The 18,515-nt window shown below is 42.1% G+C and overlaps 1 protein-coding gene across 1 annotated transcript in view; it reads right to left on the bottom strand.

Moving 5' to 3' along the window:
• LOC139415634 (fucosyltransferase 8b (alpha (1,6) fucosyltransferase)) overlaps nt 1–9,916 on the bottom strand; it is a 147,768-nt gene extending 137,852 nt beyond the window's left edge. Inside the window, exon 1 of the mRNA XM_071163747.1 lies at nt 9,715–9,916. The gene's annotated coding sequence lies outside the window, so the exon portion shown is untranslated. The remainder of the gene's footprint in view (nt 1–9,714) is intronic.
• Between the last annotated feature and the right edge of the window lie 8,599 nt (nt 9,917–18,515).

Here is an 18,515-nt window from a genome sequence, read left to right on the forward strand (position 1 = left end):
TTGCCTGATGTGAACCATGCCTCGAACAAAAGAGATCTCAGAAGACCTAATATTAAGAAATGTTGACTTGCATAAAGCTGGAAAGGGTTACAAAAGTATCTCAAAAAGCCTTGATGTTCATCAGTCCATGGTAAGACAAATTGTCTATAAATGGAGAAAGTTCAGCACTGTTGCTACTCTCCTTAGGAGTGTCCGTCCTGCAAAGATGACTGCAAGAGCACAGCGCAGAATGCTCAATGAGGTTATGAAGAATCCTAGAGCGTCAGCTAAAGACTTACGGAAATCTCTGGAACATGCTAACATCTCTGTTGACGAGGCTACAATACGTAAAACACTAAACAAGAATGGTGTTCATGGGAGGACACCACGGAGGAAGCCACTGCTGTCCAAAAAAAACATTGCTGCACGTCTGAAGTTTGCAAAAGTGCACCTGGATGTTCCACAGCGCTACTGGCAAAATATTCAGTGGACAGATGAAACTACAGTTGAGTTGTTTGGAAGGAAGACCATGTGTAGAGAAAAAAAAGGCACAACACACCAAGATCAACCTCATCCCAACTGTAAAGTATGGTGGAGGGAGCATCACGGTTTGGGGCTGCTTTGCTGCCTCAGGTCCTGGACAGCTTGCTATCATCGATGGAAAAATTATCAAGACATTTTGCAGGAGAATATTAGGCTGTCTGACTGCCAATTGAAGCTCAACAGAAGTTGGGTGATGCAACAGGACAGTGACCCAAAACACAGAGGTAAATCGACAACAGAGTGGCTTCAACAGAAGAAAATACACATTCTGGAGTGGCCCAGTCAGTCCTGACCTCAACCCAATTTGAGATGCTGTGGCATGACCTCAAGAGAGCAGTTCACACCAGACATACTGTATATATATATATATATTGTTGAACTGAAACAGTTTTATAAAGAGGAATGGTCCAAAATGTCTCCTGACCGTTGTTCAGGTCTGATCCGCAACTACAGAAAATGTTGGTTGAGGTTAATTCTGCCAGAGAAGGGTCAACCCAGTTATTAAATCCAAGGTTTCTCATACTTTTTCCAACCTGCACTGTGAATGTTTACACGGTGTGCTCAATAAAGACATGAAAACGTATAATTGTTTGTGTGTTATTAGTTTAAGCAGACTGTTTGTCTATTGTTGTGACACATTCTATGAGCAATTTCTGCAGGAATCCAGGGTAATTCCAAAGGGTTCACATACTTTTTCTTGCCACTGTATGTAGTGTTGTTTACACTCTTCCAAACAGCCAGAAAAATAATATTGTAATTGAACAGCACCTGTTTGTCACAGATAATACAGCCGCTCTCGCTCCTACACCCTCATTTTTATTATTATTATTATTACTATTATTATTATTATGATCATCATTGTAATAACTCATGTCACTGTCTTTAGTCGGCTTAATATAGCAAGCAGCCTTGTATAACCAACATCGAGCTGCAGGCCTAAGAGCGCATCCTGTTTAGTCTTAATACCATAACTTACTTAGGCCTATCTTTCAATATATAGGCTACTGTATCAATCACTCAATCATTCATTAGTTCATGCCATCACCCAGCATACGAGTCATTCATGCTTTTAAATGCAATCAAGCATTTTAGTTTTAAAATGAAATAAATGGAGTTTTGAATAATTCGCCTAAACAAAAAACAAAATGCATTTTGTGAATGCAACTGTTTTTAATCTGCTGTAGTACAAGCTTTATATATTTATTTTTTCTCTCTTTAGAACAGACTCTCTGGTACACGTTTCTTGTTTACACTGTTCCAAATGGTCAGTAAAAATAATAATATTGTAATCTAACAGCAGCAGTTTGGCACACATATTACTCAGGCAACGCTTGCTCCTATACCCTCCTTTTTCTTCATCTCCGGTATTTTCCACAACTAAGTAAAATGTCTTCCGCAGATCTGACTTCCCCTTTCCCTACTGAGGAACCAGTAAACATTCGTTTGAGTTTCTTTTAAACGTCGTCCGCATCCATTTTGCTGTCAGGCGTCACTGTGTTTGGAGTTTGTTATAACTCATTTATTAATGTGATTATGATAGGCTATAGGTCAGGCCCTATTGGTCACATGCATGCGATGCAAACATGTTTCACATAAATAGAGCAAGGATTGAGGGAATAGGGAATGATTTTCCTAAACAAATTAGGGATTTCAGTAGCATAACTTTTCAGTCAGAAACAAGTAAGAAACTAAATGGCTGTAATTATGTGGCAGCTTCAGCAAGGACAGCACAATAAACACTTGCTGTGCTGTGGTGCCTATTCACTGCAGTAGGGAGGAGAGCAAGACAACATGCGCCAGTCACACAGGACTCACTGTCATTTTTTTTAACAGTGTAAACATCGGTTACTTCTTGAGTCATTTGTGTCTTAATTATTTAACCAAACAGTGTGCTTAAAGCATCAGACAAGCTCAGTGCATATGTAGTTGATTGTATTCAGTCTATACTGTATATGGAAAAATATGTTTAAAACACAAGAACAGCATGACTCTCGGTCTACCAAGATTTTTTGGGGTCGGGGACAGCCCTACTGGCAATACAGATTTGCATCCATTGGTCACAGATACCTTAAAAAAAGGTAGGGTGTGAATCAGAAAACCAGTCAGTATCTGGTGTGACCACCATTTGCCACATGCAGCGTGACATCTCCTTGGCATAGAGTTGATTATGCTGTTGACTGTGGCCTGTGAAATGTTGTGCCACTCCTCTTCAATGTCTGTGCAACGTTTTTGGATATTGGTGGGAACTGGAACATGCTGCCATATACGTCAATCCAGAGCATCCCAAACATGCTCAATGGGTGACATGTTTGGTGAGTATGCAGGCCATGGAGGAACTGGGACATTTTCAGCTTGCAGGAATTGTGTACAGATCCTTGCGATATGGGGCCATGCATTACTGTGCTGAAACATGAGGTGATGGCGGAAGATGAATAGAACGACAATGGGCCTCAGTATCTCGTCACGGTATCTCTGTGCATTAACCCATCGGCTGTGTTCCGGTCGAATTGGACCGATTTACAAGTTCTCTCTTTGAACAATGTAGTTAATTTAATCTGATTATCATAAGGTTCCATGACTTTGTCCACACACGGCATCTGAACACACAATATACATTTGGATGATATTCATAACATTTTGGGTGTTTTATTTAACTTTTGTATGCCTGTGGTGTTCCCAGTCAAATATGACTGGTCATTAGAAATGAATGGGTGAGACAAGAATTAGTGTATAAAATTTAGTTCAGGCACATGCCCATTCATCAGATGGACACACTTCCTCTCCCAGACCCCCACATACATGTTTTTTTGAGCACACACACACACACCTCACTCCCCTACGGGAACCTCTCCCCAATAGAATCTTCCCCCACGGGAACCACACCTGTTGGCATTCTCACAAACAATCGCAACATTGTTTCAATAATATCTAGAAATGTTCTCACAGCTCTGGATATAAATCTTTTTTGAGGCTTTGCTCATAATTAATTCTGTGGCAGCACAATGACCAAACGATATACTGTATGTGAGGCTCTTGATCATATCTTTGATCATGACACTGGTGAGGAGAGAGTCCTTGTTAAACTTTGACACAAAGTAGTCTGTAATAAATAGCACAATATGTTTCATCTGAGTATTTGTTATAGTCAAAATAATTCATACATTACCTTTTTTAAAACTCAAAAATGAGTTGTATGAGCTCAGGTCAATGAGGCCTACAAGCTATAAATAGCAAATAGAAGTTCAAAACTTGTAATGTTCACAAGAACGTAAGTTGATAAAAATATCTAACACAACATTAGGTGATAATATATGTATTATTATGGATTTATAAACAGCTATAATGGGGGGGGGGGTAATTTTGGACCGGGAACACAGACTTAATGAAACAAACACAACAGGAGGGTTCAAATTGGCATCGATAAAATGAAATTGTGTTCGTTGTCCGTAGCTTATGCCTGCACATACCATAACCCCACCGCCAACATGGGCCACTCTGTTCACAACGCTGACATCAGCAAACCACTCATCCACACGATGCCATACACGCCGTCTGCCATCTGCCCGGTACAGTTCAAACCAGGATTAATCAATGAAGAGCACACTTCTCCAGTGTGCCAGTAGCCATCGAAGTGACCATTTGCCCATTGAAGTTGGTTACGACGTCGAACTGCAATCAGGTCAAGACCCTGGTGAGGACGACGAGCACGCAGATGACCTTCCCTGAGATGGTTTCTGACAGTTACTGCCGAAAGTCTTTGGTTGTGCAAACCCACAGTTTCGTCAGCTGTTTGGGTGACTGGTCTAAGATGATCCATCAGGTGAAGAAGCTGGATGTAGAAGTCCTGGGCTGGATTGGTTACACGTTGTCTGCGGTTGTGAGGCCGGAAGAATGTACTGCCAAATTGTCTAAAACAATGTTTATGGTAGAGAAATTAACACTCATTTCTCTGGCAACAGCTCTGGTGGATATTCCTATAGTGAGAATGGCAATTGCACGCTACCTCAAAACTTGAGACATCTGTGGCATTGTGTTGTGTGACAACTGCACATTTTAGATTGGCCTTTTATTGTTCGCAGCACAAGGTGCACCTGTGTAATGAGCATGCTGTTTAATCAGCTTCTTGATATTACACACCTGTCAGGTGGACGGACCATCTTGGCAAAGGAGAAATGCTCAATAACAGGGATGTAAACAAATTTGTGCAATTTTTTTGAGAAATAAGCTTTTTGTGCATATGGAAAGTTTTTGGGATCTTTTATTTCATTGGACGGACACTTACATGTTGCGTTTATGTTTTTGTTCAGTGTAGTACTGCAAGGTATGAGTCAAGTTATGATGGTAAATATTTCAAGCAAAATGACTTTCATGCTGGACAAGAATAAAGAATCTCTCTAGTCCTCTTTGTTGATGATTTTGAGGTGTTTAACCCACTTGGAACTTCAAGACGAAAAACCCCCAAAATAACAGGAGTGTATTAGGTATTGGCAAATGTACCATCCAATTGCAATCTGCACTAACATAAATAATCAGTGCATTCGGAAAGTATTCAGACCCCTTGACTTTTTCCACACTTTGTTACATTACAGCCTTATTCTAAAAATTATAAAATATTTCTTCCCCTCATCAATCTACACACAATACCCCATAATGACAAAGCAACAAAAAAAATGTAAGACATTTTTGCAAATGTATTAAAAACAAAAACTGGTACATCACATTTACATAAGTATTCAAGACCTTTTACTCAGGACTTTGTTGAAGCATCTTTAGAAGCAATTACAGCCTCGAGTCTTCTTGGGTATGATGCTACAGTACAAGCATGGCACAGCTGTATTTGGGTAGTTTCTCCCATTCTTCTCTGCAGATACTCTCAAGCTCTGTCAGGTTGGATGGGGAGCGTCGCTGCATAGTTTTTTAAGGTCTCTCCAGAGATGTTTGATTCCGGGCTCTTTGATTCGCCTGCTGGCTTTACTGAATCGATAGGAACATTAGCCCCAGCTATTTAGGAGGGATATCACACCTGGCACAAATGATTGTCTAGTTGTGTTTTTCCTGCTGAGGGGTGCCCTATACCTGCACCCTGAGGGGAGTGGTTCAAAGTCCAGGTACAGGGGGTGGCTTGGGTCTAAAATGATTTTGTGAGCCTTGCGGAGGGCCCTGACCTTAAAGATCTCATCCAGGCTGTCTGTTTGACTCCAAGTACCTTGCTTGCTGTGGTGATAATCCTTCTCAGCATTTTTCTCTGGCTGACAGTGGCATTGCCATACCAACAAACAATACAATAAGTTAAAATACTCTCAATGAAAGATTTGTAAAACAGAGTCAGTATAGTACAGTCTACATTAAAGGATTCCAGCTTTTTGAGAAAGTACAGTCTCTGTTGGCTCTTTTTGTAGATCAGGTCTGGATGGGCCACTTGTCCCAAAGCCACTCCAAATTGTCTTGGCTGTCTGCTTAGGGTCGTTGTCCAATTGGAAGGTGAACCTTCGTCCCAGTCTGAATTGCAAAGAAAAAGCCATATATTAGGTCTGGCTGGGCCACTCAAGGACATTCAAATACTTGTCCCAAAGCCACTCCAAATTGTCATGGCTGTCTGCTTAGGGTCGTTGTCCAATTGGAAGGTAAACCTTCATCCCAGTCTGAATTGCAAAGGAAAAGCCATATCTCAGACTGGCCAATAAAAATAAAAGATTAAGATGGGCAAAAGAACACAGACACTGGACAGAGGAACTCTGCCTAGAAAGCCAGCATCCCGGAGTTGCTTCTTCACTGTTGACGTTGAGACTGGTGTTTTGCGGGTACTATTTAATGAAGCTGCCAGTTGAGGACTTGTGAGGTGTCTGTTTCTCAAACTAGACAATCTAATGTACTTGTCCTCTTGCTCAGTTGTGCACTGGGGCCTCCCACTCCTCTATTCTGATTAGAGACAGTTTGCGCTGTTCTGTGAAGGGAGTAGTACACAGCTTTGTATGAGATCTTCAGTTTCTTGGCAATTTCTCACATGGAATAACCTTCATTTCTCAGAACAAGAATAGACTCATGAGTTTCAGAAGAAATGTATTTGTTTCTGGCCATTTTGAGCCTGTAATCGAACTCACAAATGCTGATGCTCCAGATACTCATCTAGTCTAAGGAAGTCCAGTTTTATTGCTTCTTTAATCAGGACAACAGTTTTCAGCTGTGCTAACATTACTGCAAAAGGGTTTTCTCATGATCAATTAGCCTTTTAAAATTATAAACTTTGATTACATAACACAATGTGCCATTGGAACACAGGAGTGATGGTTGCTGATAATGGGCCTCCGTACACCTATGTAGATATTCAATAAAAAATCTGCTGTTTCCAGCTACAATAGTCATTTCCAACATGAACAATGTCTACACTGTATTTCTGATCAATTTGATGTTATTTTAAATGGACAAATAAAATTGCTTTTCCTTCAAAAACAACGACATTTCTAAGCGACCACAAACTTTTGAACGGTAGTGTATGTATATGATTTTTGTGAACATTCTGCTCTTGATTCATAACTTAAGAAAATGCAACCGTGTATTCTGGTAACAAACTCGCCAGTTCTGAATCACGCGTCATGCAAGTTCAATTCTAACATTTGATCGCCAACATTGAGAGCTGTGTAGCCTGACAGATGACAGCAAGAACATGACAGAGACAACATAGTCCTGTTCATTTAGTGATTTGAAAGGATGCTGAAGGGACCTCACACTACAACCTTTTGAAAGTCTGCACGATCACGAAGGGTAGAGCATGCTTCTGGAAGTACAAGTACTGATCCACCTGGGTAATGTTGCAAAGGCCTGTTCCGCGCTTGTAGGGATTAAGTACGCACTCAACCTCTGCTACCCCAAAGAACTCAGGTACACCTTCAAGGCGTTCCAGAAGCTTTTCTTGGAGCTGGATAGTTCTAAGCTCTCCCCAAAAGTGCAATCCTTGAAGAATAAGCTACTGGCTTAAGGTCAATAGAGTTCAGCCTTTATTTGACCAACCTGGCATAGGCAATTGAATGATTTTATATCATTACAGAGTCGGAGGCCAAGTCTAAAGTAATGCTTTTCAGTATTTTGTGGCTTTTATAAAAGGTTCACAGAGCTTATTTTTCCACATCCAGTATGCAGAAAAGTGAATGGCAGTAGGCACATATACTGTATTGTCTCATTCAGGGACGGAATACCACATTTGGGGTTCCCCGGGCAGCTAACTTCCTGTATATCAACACGTTTTGCCATGGTGCAGAGAGCAAAATGTGCAGTTTTTTAATGCTATTCTACAAATTTTGTCATTAGGTTAAAATAAACTGCTGCTGTTTTAAAGCTAATTTCCTGGACTTCTACACTTTATGGGGCAAATATACTGTCAAATGGGCTGTTTTAAAGCTCATCTCATGCTTTTATTCACATTTTGTCATGGGGCTGAGATAATTTTGTAGTTTAAAACAAATATCCTGCTATTCTACCCATTTTGCCATGAGGTTGAGAGAAAATGTTATTTTAAAGCACTTTTCCTGCAATTCTACATATGTTTCTGTAATATGCTTTCTGGAACCTGACCTCTCTAGGCCCGGGGCCCGGGGCCAGTTTGGGAATCCATCCCTGTCTTTTTTGCATATTTACTATTTGTATTTGTAAAACGTGTCAAGTATCTTAACTAATACATTTTTATTTGTTTGACAAGGTGGTACTTTTCTTAAATATCAGGTGTTGAATCTACTTTTAAAAATTCAGGCAACGAATTTACACACAATATTATTGAGTAAATATAATGTCCTATGTTTTCAGTAAAATAATTGAATAAGTTATTTGAATTTACACTACTAAAGTAAATCCAAGAAATTACATATTACATATTAGTTGATGATGTAAGAAATATTATGAGTAAACCCAATACATTTTTACAGCAAAAAAAACTGTTGTGTTTGTGTAAATATTTGTGGACAACAATGTCAAAAACTGTATAGGAATTATTATTAGATATTTATTTTTTTAAATAAATATTTGTGGACAACAATGGCAAAAACTGTATAGGAATTATTATTACATATTTATTTTTTGTAATCTAAACAAAAGGGCAAATGCTCTTATCACAGGTATAGCTCTATCTGTATGTGTGCCTGGAATGAACCCAAACTCAAGTTGGGAAACAACAGAAATACGAAATCTAAACCATGAGCACTTACAGCAAGAATGTGGGTGATAAAGCTGGGTGGGAATGAATTAAGTCAGAATCCCGCCCGCGATTTAGCCTTTCTAGGTCTGGGTTCCGGTATCTGAATGAGAACAAAATATTAATTATGGACGGTTCGTCATGCTAGTGTCGCATCACATGCAGACATATCCAAGCTTAGCATGGTCGAAATATCACCCATTACCGTGGCTCAGTAGGCTAGCCTAACCACTGTCATCACCCAATAACCCGAAGAACCCATACCCTGTCTGTCTAGCTGTGCGTGCTGCGTGCACATGGAAGATGTGCAGCCAATGTCCTTTCGGATGTTATTTATTCTGACTGCGCTGCAGCATCAGCAACACTCTTCCGACAACATGCTTTATTCATTCAGCATAACATGGTCAGATAAGACCATGTCATGTGTCAATTTGATTTCCCTCACGTTTTCATGGGTGAGGTCAGACCCCGATGTGAGAGAGAACTTCACTTTCTAGTTATGGCACTAAACCAGTGTTTCCATCCATGTGCAGCTCATAACAATAACATCACAACAGTGCCAATATAAGCAGTGAATGTGCAACACATCAACAGCAGGTCTCGGAATATTATAATTCTCACATAGGTCTGAAATGTCTCGCAATGTATTGCGTGCATGTCAGATACACCCTGTCCTGTTCATCAAATCAATGCATTTGTTCCATGATACATTGTAGCCTGAAGTGGCAATATGGTTTGGAGATTTTTTTGAACAGATCTTTTGGAAACAGCTCTGTCCATTGGCTATTCGGAGCAGGACACAACACAGCACACCGGGTCAGAGCGGTGATATTACAGGGACAAGTCATTCCAAACATGACCGCTATTATTTCACAACGATCACAACAGCAGCAGCGACGCAGTCAACATGCCAGGCAAGGATGGACTGGAAACATATGGACCGAGCTCGGAGCTCACCTCACTGCGTGTTCGCTATGCACAGAGACAACGAGCAGAGAAAAATCACGTACCTTCACTTGACACACCAGGCTTCCGGGAGATCCGAGAGGGAAGGCCTGACGAAGTTGAAGTCTGACGCAGCTGCGATGTTTTGGTCCAAAATTCGGTTGGAAAAAGCTGCGGCGGAAACAGGAACTGGGGACGGCTGTTATCGGAATAGTCACTGCTGCCTGTGGCTCCGGTTGAGGAGACTCGAATTGACTCTAAACTGCAGTGCGCATGCCAGTGTCAGATTGCTGTACTGCAACCGCGTTGATAGACGGCCCTGTGGCACTGATTATTGGGTTTACGTCTCCTCCGCGGCTCCTCACCCCGCAGTTTGACAATCTGCTACCTAGTGCCACCGCATCGGTGTCAGAGAGAAAGAGGGGTCTGGCAGTCACATAGCCTACATACTGTAAGCACTCTGATTCTGCTACTGCGATTCCAATGGGAAGAGCGAGGAAGCGGCAACTTCACTGTTGGTCACTGCGCACCAAACGCATGGGCTCTTCCGCGGCATTGCAGGCCGTAATGTCAATTTACCCACCTTGCATTTCATGACTTTGTACAACTCATCGTTTTAAGAGCCACATATTTATGTGCTGTAAAATTAAATAACGGAGGCAAAATCTTATCAATTTACAGTACAGACTACCCAGCTGGCCAGTGTAGCTGCAAATTATGTTCCCTTCACACATCTATAAACCACGACCATATAACCCGGAAGTATTCATACTCAGTCATCTCCGACCCTCTAATCGCCATCACAATTGTGGGGTCAGCTCAATCAATTAGTCTACGTTTTATTGACATTAACCTATCAGCTCACTAATCAGATATATGTTCGTCGAATCAGCAAATGTTCAGAGTAACTTCAGTAACGCTATGATGAATGAGGGTTTTTGATAATACAAACTTACAACAACTTTGCCAGTTGAATTTTGTTTCAACATTAATACAAATGGAATCAAGCCAAAAGCACTGATAGGCTTCAGTAACCATGCATATACCCTTCATTGCGCAGTGCTATTCCTCAGGCTCCGGGTGAAGTTTCCCGTACATATCTGGAATCCGCTTCCCCTCCCCATATAACCTTAACCATTATTGGGAAAGATCCGTTTTTAGTGGCAACTTCACCCTTTTCCACTCCCCAGTGCTAAATATCCACTCACCTTCTGTAGGCTACCTCAGAGCATTAGACCTATTAAGACGAAATGGAATCAAACAAGCCCTGTTGTCTGTGGCATTACTCAATACATTCCATTTAGGATGACATGCTGTGGCTGAACGTTTTGCTGGGCGTAAAAATTTAAAATCACACAAGAGACATTGTGGAAATCTGAATGTTAAATCAGCTCTGTGTTCAATGGTCAGCATTGGCACTGGCTTTACTTAGGCTACACAGTCCTGCCACCCAGTGTTCTGAAGGCAATAATACATAATCTGATTGCAAGGCGTCATTTGAGATAGATAGCCTACACGTATTACCCAAACAAGTTACGTGCTTACTTTGTCTCAAGTGTCATAAGTGTAAAATGTCTGGTGGCGCTTATGTAAATAAGGTAAAAGCGGCGTTTCAGCACCACTGAAGCGGCCAGCGATAACTGTCACTCCGAAGTTCAGCACCACAGGGCAGTGGACAGCGATCGTCTCATACGCAGCATCTCTCTAGGGGAGTAAAACCTAGTTCAAACAGCGCTCTGTCGCTGCACCGAACAGAGGATATAGTGCTCTCTGAAACAGTGAGACTAGTCGGAATTTTGACCGTAGTTCGGCAGCCTCTGCCGCTCTTTCCGCGCGGTGCGGTTGAAGTACGCCTCTGTTTCATGCAGCGCGCCCGAGCAGTTCTTCCACTTCCACTGCATGTTAATATATGTTAATTGCATGCAAATACAGGTTGCTTCTCTACCACACCCACAACAAAGGCACAATCATGACCTCGGATTTGCATGTGGAGGTCTTCTGTGAGAGGTCACTGACATGAGAATACAGGATGCAGTCTATCACAGTGACATCAGTTTTGTCACCAAAGTCACATGTACTACCCACCACTACGACCTGTATGCTCTCGTTGGCTGGCCCTCTCTTCATACTCGTCGCCAAACCCACTGGTACCAGGTCATCGATATGTCTTTACTAGGTAAAGCTCCGCCTTATCTCAGCTCACTAGTTACCATAGCAACACCCACCCGTAGCACGTGCTTCAGCAGGTATATTTCACTGGTCATCCCCAAAGCCAACACCCCCTTTGGCTGCCTTTCCTTCCAGTTCTCTTCTGCTAATGACTAGAATGAATTGAAAAAATCACGGAAGTTGGAGACTTATCTCCCTCACTAACTTTAAGCATCAGCTGTCAGAGCAGTTCACCAATCACTGCAGCGTTACACAGCCCATCGGCCCATCCAACCAACTACCTACCTCATCCCATATTTGTTTTTGTTTTTCTTCTCTTTTGCACACCAGTATCTCTACTTGCACATCCTCATCTGCACATTTATCACTCCAGTGTTCATTGCTAAATTGTTATTACTTTGCCACTAAGGCCTATTTATTGCCTTACCTCATCTGCACACACTGTCTACAAAGATTTTTCTATTGTGTTATTGACTGTATGTTTGTTTATCCCATGTATAACTCTGTTGTTGTTGTTTTTGTCGCAGTGCTTTGCTTTATCTTGGCCAGGTCACAGTTGTAAATGAGAACTTGTTCTCAACTGTCCTACCTGGTTAAATTAAGTTGGATTTTTTTTTATTTTTTAAAGTGACTAAGCATAGATAATAACAGAGAGTAGCAGCAGTGTAAAATAGGGAGGGGTGGGGGGGGGGGGCAATGCAAGTAGTCTGGGTAGCCAGTTGATTAGCTGTTCAGGAGTCTTATGGCTTAGCTGTTTAGAAGCTTCTTGGACCTAGACTTGACGCTCCAGTACCGCTTGCCGTGCGGTAGCCGAAAGAACAGTCAATGACTAGGGTGGCTGGAGTATTTGACCATGTTTAGGGCCTTCCTCTGACATTGCCTGGTATAGAGGTCCTGGATGGCAGGAAGCTTGGCCCTGGTAATGTACTGGGCCGTTCGCGCTACGCTCTGTAGTGCCTTGCGGTCGAAGGCCGAGAAGTTGCCATACCAGGCAGTAATACAACCCGTATTGCTCTCGATGGTGCATCTGTAAAACCTTTTGAGGATTTGAGGACCCATGCCAGCGGCCCATGGGCTTTTTAAACATATTTTTGCGCAATTTCCCTAGTAATCAATAATGAGTTTTTGGCAGATCAGCCGGCCCAGTCATTCAAACACATTCTAAGTCAAACACAGAATGAGGAGAGAGACCTGCTTTGACTCTGTCATCAGTTATCCAAGATCACGGATTGTAAAACACAAAAAGGGTGCCTTTAAATGTAGAAAGAGCATATTCTACATTGTCACTTCACTCAAAATGCCCTAAAAATAATTTGGTCAAATAGTAAAGTGCGTTATCCTCATGATTCCTGTGATGAAAAAATGTGCCCCACCCCTGTGCCTGTGCCTGTGCCTGTGCGTGTGCCTGTGCCTGTGCCCTCACTGGGGCCTGTTGCCGTGATGAGCGACCCATTCTCTCCCCCATCAGCTTAAGAGAAAAATGCTGTCTGAACATTTCGAAATTCAATTGTGGGAAAAACGCTTTTGGAAGCTTCGTCCCCTTTCTCCCTATCGAAGAGAGGAGGGTCTCAGCTTTCTGTAGGTATCATTTATTTCTCAACTCTTAATATTTAGCTCAGTATAATTTATTTTTCAATTATCAATATTCAGCTCAATATCAACTATTTTACAATCAAGATATTTAATATGGCTTTGAGATATGGAACTGCGAACGTGCGCGAAATGTGCACCGACCATTGTGAGGGTATAGACTTATAGGTCTCATGGGTAGTAGTCTACAACTGCAACGTTTTTTAAGTCATAATATTTACTATTAGATGAATACATGGCTACTAGTAGTGTGTATTATATTTAGAGTTAGTTATCAAGTTAATGTGGTTTTTGTTTCCAATTCCTGTAACGGTTGTCTTCGTCGTCTGACGACGAGTATGAAATATCGGACCAATGCGCAGCGTCGTACGTGTTCATGATATTTTATTTACTGAAAACTGAAATACGAAATAACAACGTGAATAAACGAAAAAAACGAAACAGTCCTGTAAGGTGCAGAAAACACTAAACAGAAAACAATCACCCACAACTAAAATGGGAAAAATAGGCTACCTAAGTATGATTCTCAATCAGAGACAACAAACAACACCTGCCTCTGATTGAGAACCATACCAGGCCAAACACATAAACACAACATAGAAAAAAGAACATAGACTACCCAAAAACAGAAATGCAGCACGTACAGTGTTGGTCCCATGTTTCATGGGCTGAAATAAAAGATCCAATGAATGTATTTGTCAAAAAAACGAAATGTTTACATTCCTGTTAGTGAGAATTTATCCTTTGCTAAGATAATCCATCCACCTGACAGATGTGGCATATCAAGAATCTGATTAAACAGCATGATAATTACACAACTGCACCTTGTGCTGGGGACAATAAAAGGACACTCTAAAATGTGCAGTTTTGTCACACAACACAATCCCACAGATGTCTCAAGTTTTGAGAGAGTGTGCAATTGGCATACTGACTGCAGGAATGTCCAGAAGAGCTGTTGCCAGAGAACTGAATGTTCATTTCTCTACATTTCTCTGAATGTTCATTTCTTTTAAATAATTTGGCAGTACATCCAACCAACCTCACAACCGCAGACAATGTGTATGGCATTGTGTAGGCGAGCGGTTTGCTTGATGTCGACGTTGTGAACAGAGTGCCCCATGGTGACAGTGGGGTTATGGTATGGGCAGGCATAAGCTACGGACAAAGACATTTGCATTTTATTGATGGCAATTTGAATGCACAGAGATTCCGTGAAGAGTTCCTAAGGCCCATTGTCTTGCCATCACATCCGCTGCCATCACCTCATGTTTCAGCATGATAATGCACAGCCCCATGTCGCAAAGATCTGTACACAATTCCTGGAATCTGAAAATATCCCAGTTCTTCCATAGCCTGCATACTCACCAGACATTTCACCCATTGAGCATGTTTGGGATGCTCTGAATCGGTGTGTATGACAGCGTGTTCCAGTACCCGCCTATACCAAGCAACTTCACACAGCCATTGAAATGGAGTAGAACAACATTTGACAGGCCAAAATCAACAGCCTAATTAACTCTATGGGAAAGAGATGTGTCACGCTGCATGAGACAAATGGTGGTCACACCAGATATTGACTGGTTTTCTGATCCAGGGTCCTACTTAAAAATAAAAAAAAGTATATGTGACCAACAGATGCATGTCTGTATTCCCAGTCATGTGTAACCCATACATTAGGGCCAAATTAATTTAGTTCAATTGACTGAATTTACTTATATGAACTGTAACTTTGAAATTGTTGCATGTTCTCGGGGGGAATTCTTGTCCCATTCCGCCCTGTTCACAGACCACGATGCATTGGGGTATATTATACTGTACTTTACTGCTCTCTGTCTCCACCAGATGTCAGTGCTGCTCCTTTTACAGAACTACTGGAGTTGGTTGAGACTCTCTGCTCCTTCTGCAGTCTTTCCACTATCCTCTCCTTTATCCTCCCTCTGTTCATCATCATCACCATCATCATCATCTCCGTCTTCATCGTCATCATCATCACCATCATCAGCACCCTCACCATCGTCATCACCACTCAACAGTGAAGAGCCTGCGAAGGCACTACGAATTAAACGTTATTATTACTTCATTTGTAGAGTGCCTTGATATTATTATTGTTATAATTATTCTTGTCATTGTCATTTTAATTATCATTGTTACTATTACTCTTTATCATCACCACCCTCATCCGCATCCTCGTTGTCATCATGCTAAAAGATGTCTGCCATAATTGTTAGTAATATTAGAAAGTAAATATTGTAAATGCAGTGGCACTATTGCTGCTGTCTAGCAGTGAAAGAGAGAGGAGGACAGAGGCACTGTAGTGCGATAGTGTAACTGTGTAGCGATGCTGTATCTTTATGGGTTAAAGTCTTTGTGAACTGCATGTGCTCTTTACCTCTTGACTGTGGACGTATCTGATCTGATTTTTGTATCTGATTTAGATTCTGATCTGATTTTCTGTATCTGATTTTGGCTTGATGGGAAAATAAAGCTAGGTAACCATAAAACTCATCAGTGGCGGCATACTATGAACATGGACTCTGGAAAGGCCAAACGTTCAACAGCATGTCAAGACATGGACTCAAGGTCGAGCGCCAGGTCAACTAAACATTTAAATTGAATTTGTACCTTGAGACGGCCACTAATCCAATGCCATTACAAAGTGTGCTGAAGCTGAGATGGCTGACTTCGTATTATAATTTGTGAGATAGTGGATTATCTACAAGACCTCCAGGAGCTGGGAGGGAAAGGTGTGTGTTAGTGGTGTGCTGGATGAAGGTGTGTGTGTGTGTGTGTGTGTGCAACGCATGTCTGTGTGTGTGTACCATGGCATATATGCTTGTGCGCCTGCACACACTTGTGTATTCCTGTGTGTGTGTGCATATGAGCTGTAGGTGTGTGGGTCCCCGGAACTCGTGCACAGATGGGGGGGGTCGTTTTGTAGGAGGGAAACACATTATTTTCTGCTTTTTCTCAAATCCTCTACACGTTGGCTAGGAGTGCAGAGGAGAGAGGGACAGCCGCCAAAGTTAGAGCTGAATGGCTCCATGTGTAGCTTGTTCCTGCTGCCTCCCATGCGCTAACTACGGTGTGACAGCAGCACATCCAGAGTGACAGAAAGGCATGTGCATAACACTGGCCATGTCTGCATCCCAAATGGAACACTATGTCCCTACAGATAGGGCCCCGGTCAAAAGTACTGCGCTATCTACGGAATAGGGTGCCATTTGGGACACAAGCGGGGTTCAGTCTGTTTACCCAGAGGATGATGGGGAGATGTCTCCAGATGATAACTAGGTATAATATGTGACGTAGGGCAGGGTGGATATGACATGCCAATCCATTGACATGCACAGAGAGAGAGAGGAGAAGAGACAAAGAGTTGATCGTGACAGAGAATCCTCGTCAAAGGTTCAATGTGGTCAAGGCTGGGATGAGGTCAACTCCATAAATATATGTACATGTGTGGAAGGGTTGTGCACGAAAGCACACGTACGCGCATGTACGCAATAATGCAGGGAGGATGTGCTTGAGTTGCATCACAAACACACACACACACTGCTGAGTCATCCTACGGTAGTTTGGTCATTTATCTAGCCGTAGAGTGTTTGAAACGGTGTGTGTGTGCAAGTGTGTATATGCGCATATGCATTTAATGTAAGCTAAGCATATTCTCTATGCATATCCTATGTTAGATGAAGCCATAACAAAGATGTCGATTTTCAGGCAGGCATCATCTCGCCAGCCTCTTTTGGCAAGTCCTTCTCCTCCCCACTGACTGAGGACCACTCAATAAGCTGAGGTGAAGATCTAGAGCAAAATATTGAGCCGTGGCTTGGCCCCTAACAAGATGAATTCACTTCATAATGACTGTCTATAATTTACGTCTGAGAGGATGTGGGATCAATTTCTCAGTAGCATAGCATGGACTCACCCTACACCCACTCTTCAGTGAGCCAGATAATAAAAAAGCACCTCTGTCTATGGCACTGAACACTCTATGGTTCCAATGACACCCGTTGCACCAGCCCTATTCTTCCCAGACTTGGGTTCAAAAAGTGTTTGTTTCCTTTCAAACAGTTTAAGCGTTATATTGAGCATGACTTGAGTGTCGGATGGGAGGAATTTGCTCTTTTGGGACTACTTTATTGGTTCAACTGTGCCAGAAAACAAATACCGTTTGAACCCATGGTCTGACCCTTTGCCATAGGCCGACAGTAAGAGGGCACTGTTGCCAAGCTTAGGAGATTTTGCCTGCTGAGAGGAAGTGTGGGGATTCACCGTTCACCCATGTGAAATAGTACTACAACCTTCTCGTTTCAGTGCAGCTGAACTTTCTTCCCTTCTCAGTAGTCAAAGTGGGAAAATCAGGATGCAAACTCCTTCATGAATCTGTTGAAACACTGATTGCACCCGGAAGAGACACTTCGGGGATCATAGTCAGTATACATCCCGAGAGGAGATGTTTTTTCACACAGCATTGCATATTCCACTGCCGGTAAACAGGAGGCATACGTATGGCTGGGCTGCTACAGGCCTTTAGGCTAGGTTAAACTAGTCTGGCACATCGGGATAAGCAGGGTAGAAGGAATATCATGGTCGGAAGCACTTCCTGGTTCTTTGCATGCAACTTTTATGTTAATATTGAGGCTCAGAGGAGCAAGGAGGGACGCAACAGCGGGGGACTACTGTCATTACCACAGGGTTGGGGAGCAGGGTAGTTTGTGTGTGTGTGTATTGTGTGTAGTATCACCCAAGAGACACATATCTGCAATGACTTTACTCCATACTGTTTATGCAGCCGTTTGTACTATATAGGACTACCCACTCAACCGTATAGATTGCAGTTGCCTCCAATATGCAAGAATAGCTGTACATATGATACACTATGATATCGTGAATTATTCCGTATGATCTACTGCTTACTATATTAGAATATATTCATAAGACGTTGTGGAGATTGTGGAAAAGCCCAGAGAGAATCAGAAGGCTAGCTGGTGTGTTGCTCAACCCAGCTGAGCTCCAGTTCAGAAATCTTAACCATGGCAAATGAGCTCTCTCACACTGGGCTGACCATGCTAAGGTTTAGCTCTGCCAGACCCCTCTGCTGGGC

This window comes from Oncorhynchus clarkii, chromosome 8 (assembly GCF_045791955.1).
Source record: "Oncorhynchus clarkii lewisi isolate Uvic-CL-2024 chromosome 8, UVic_Ocla_1.0, whole genome shotgun sequence".
Taxonomy (NCBI): Eukaryota; Metazoa; Chordata; class Actinopteri; order Salmoniformes; family Salmonidae; genus Oncorhynchus; species Oncorhynchus clarkii.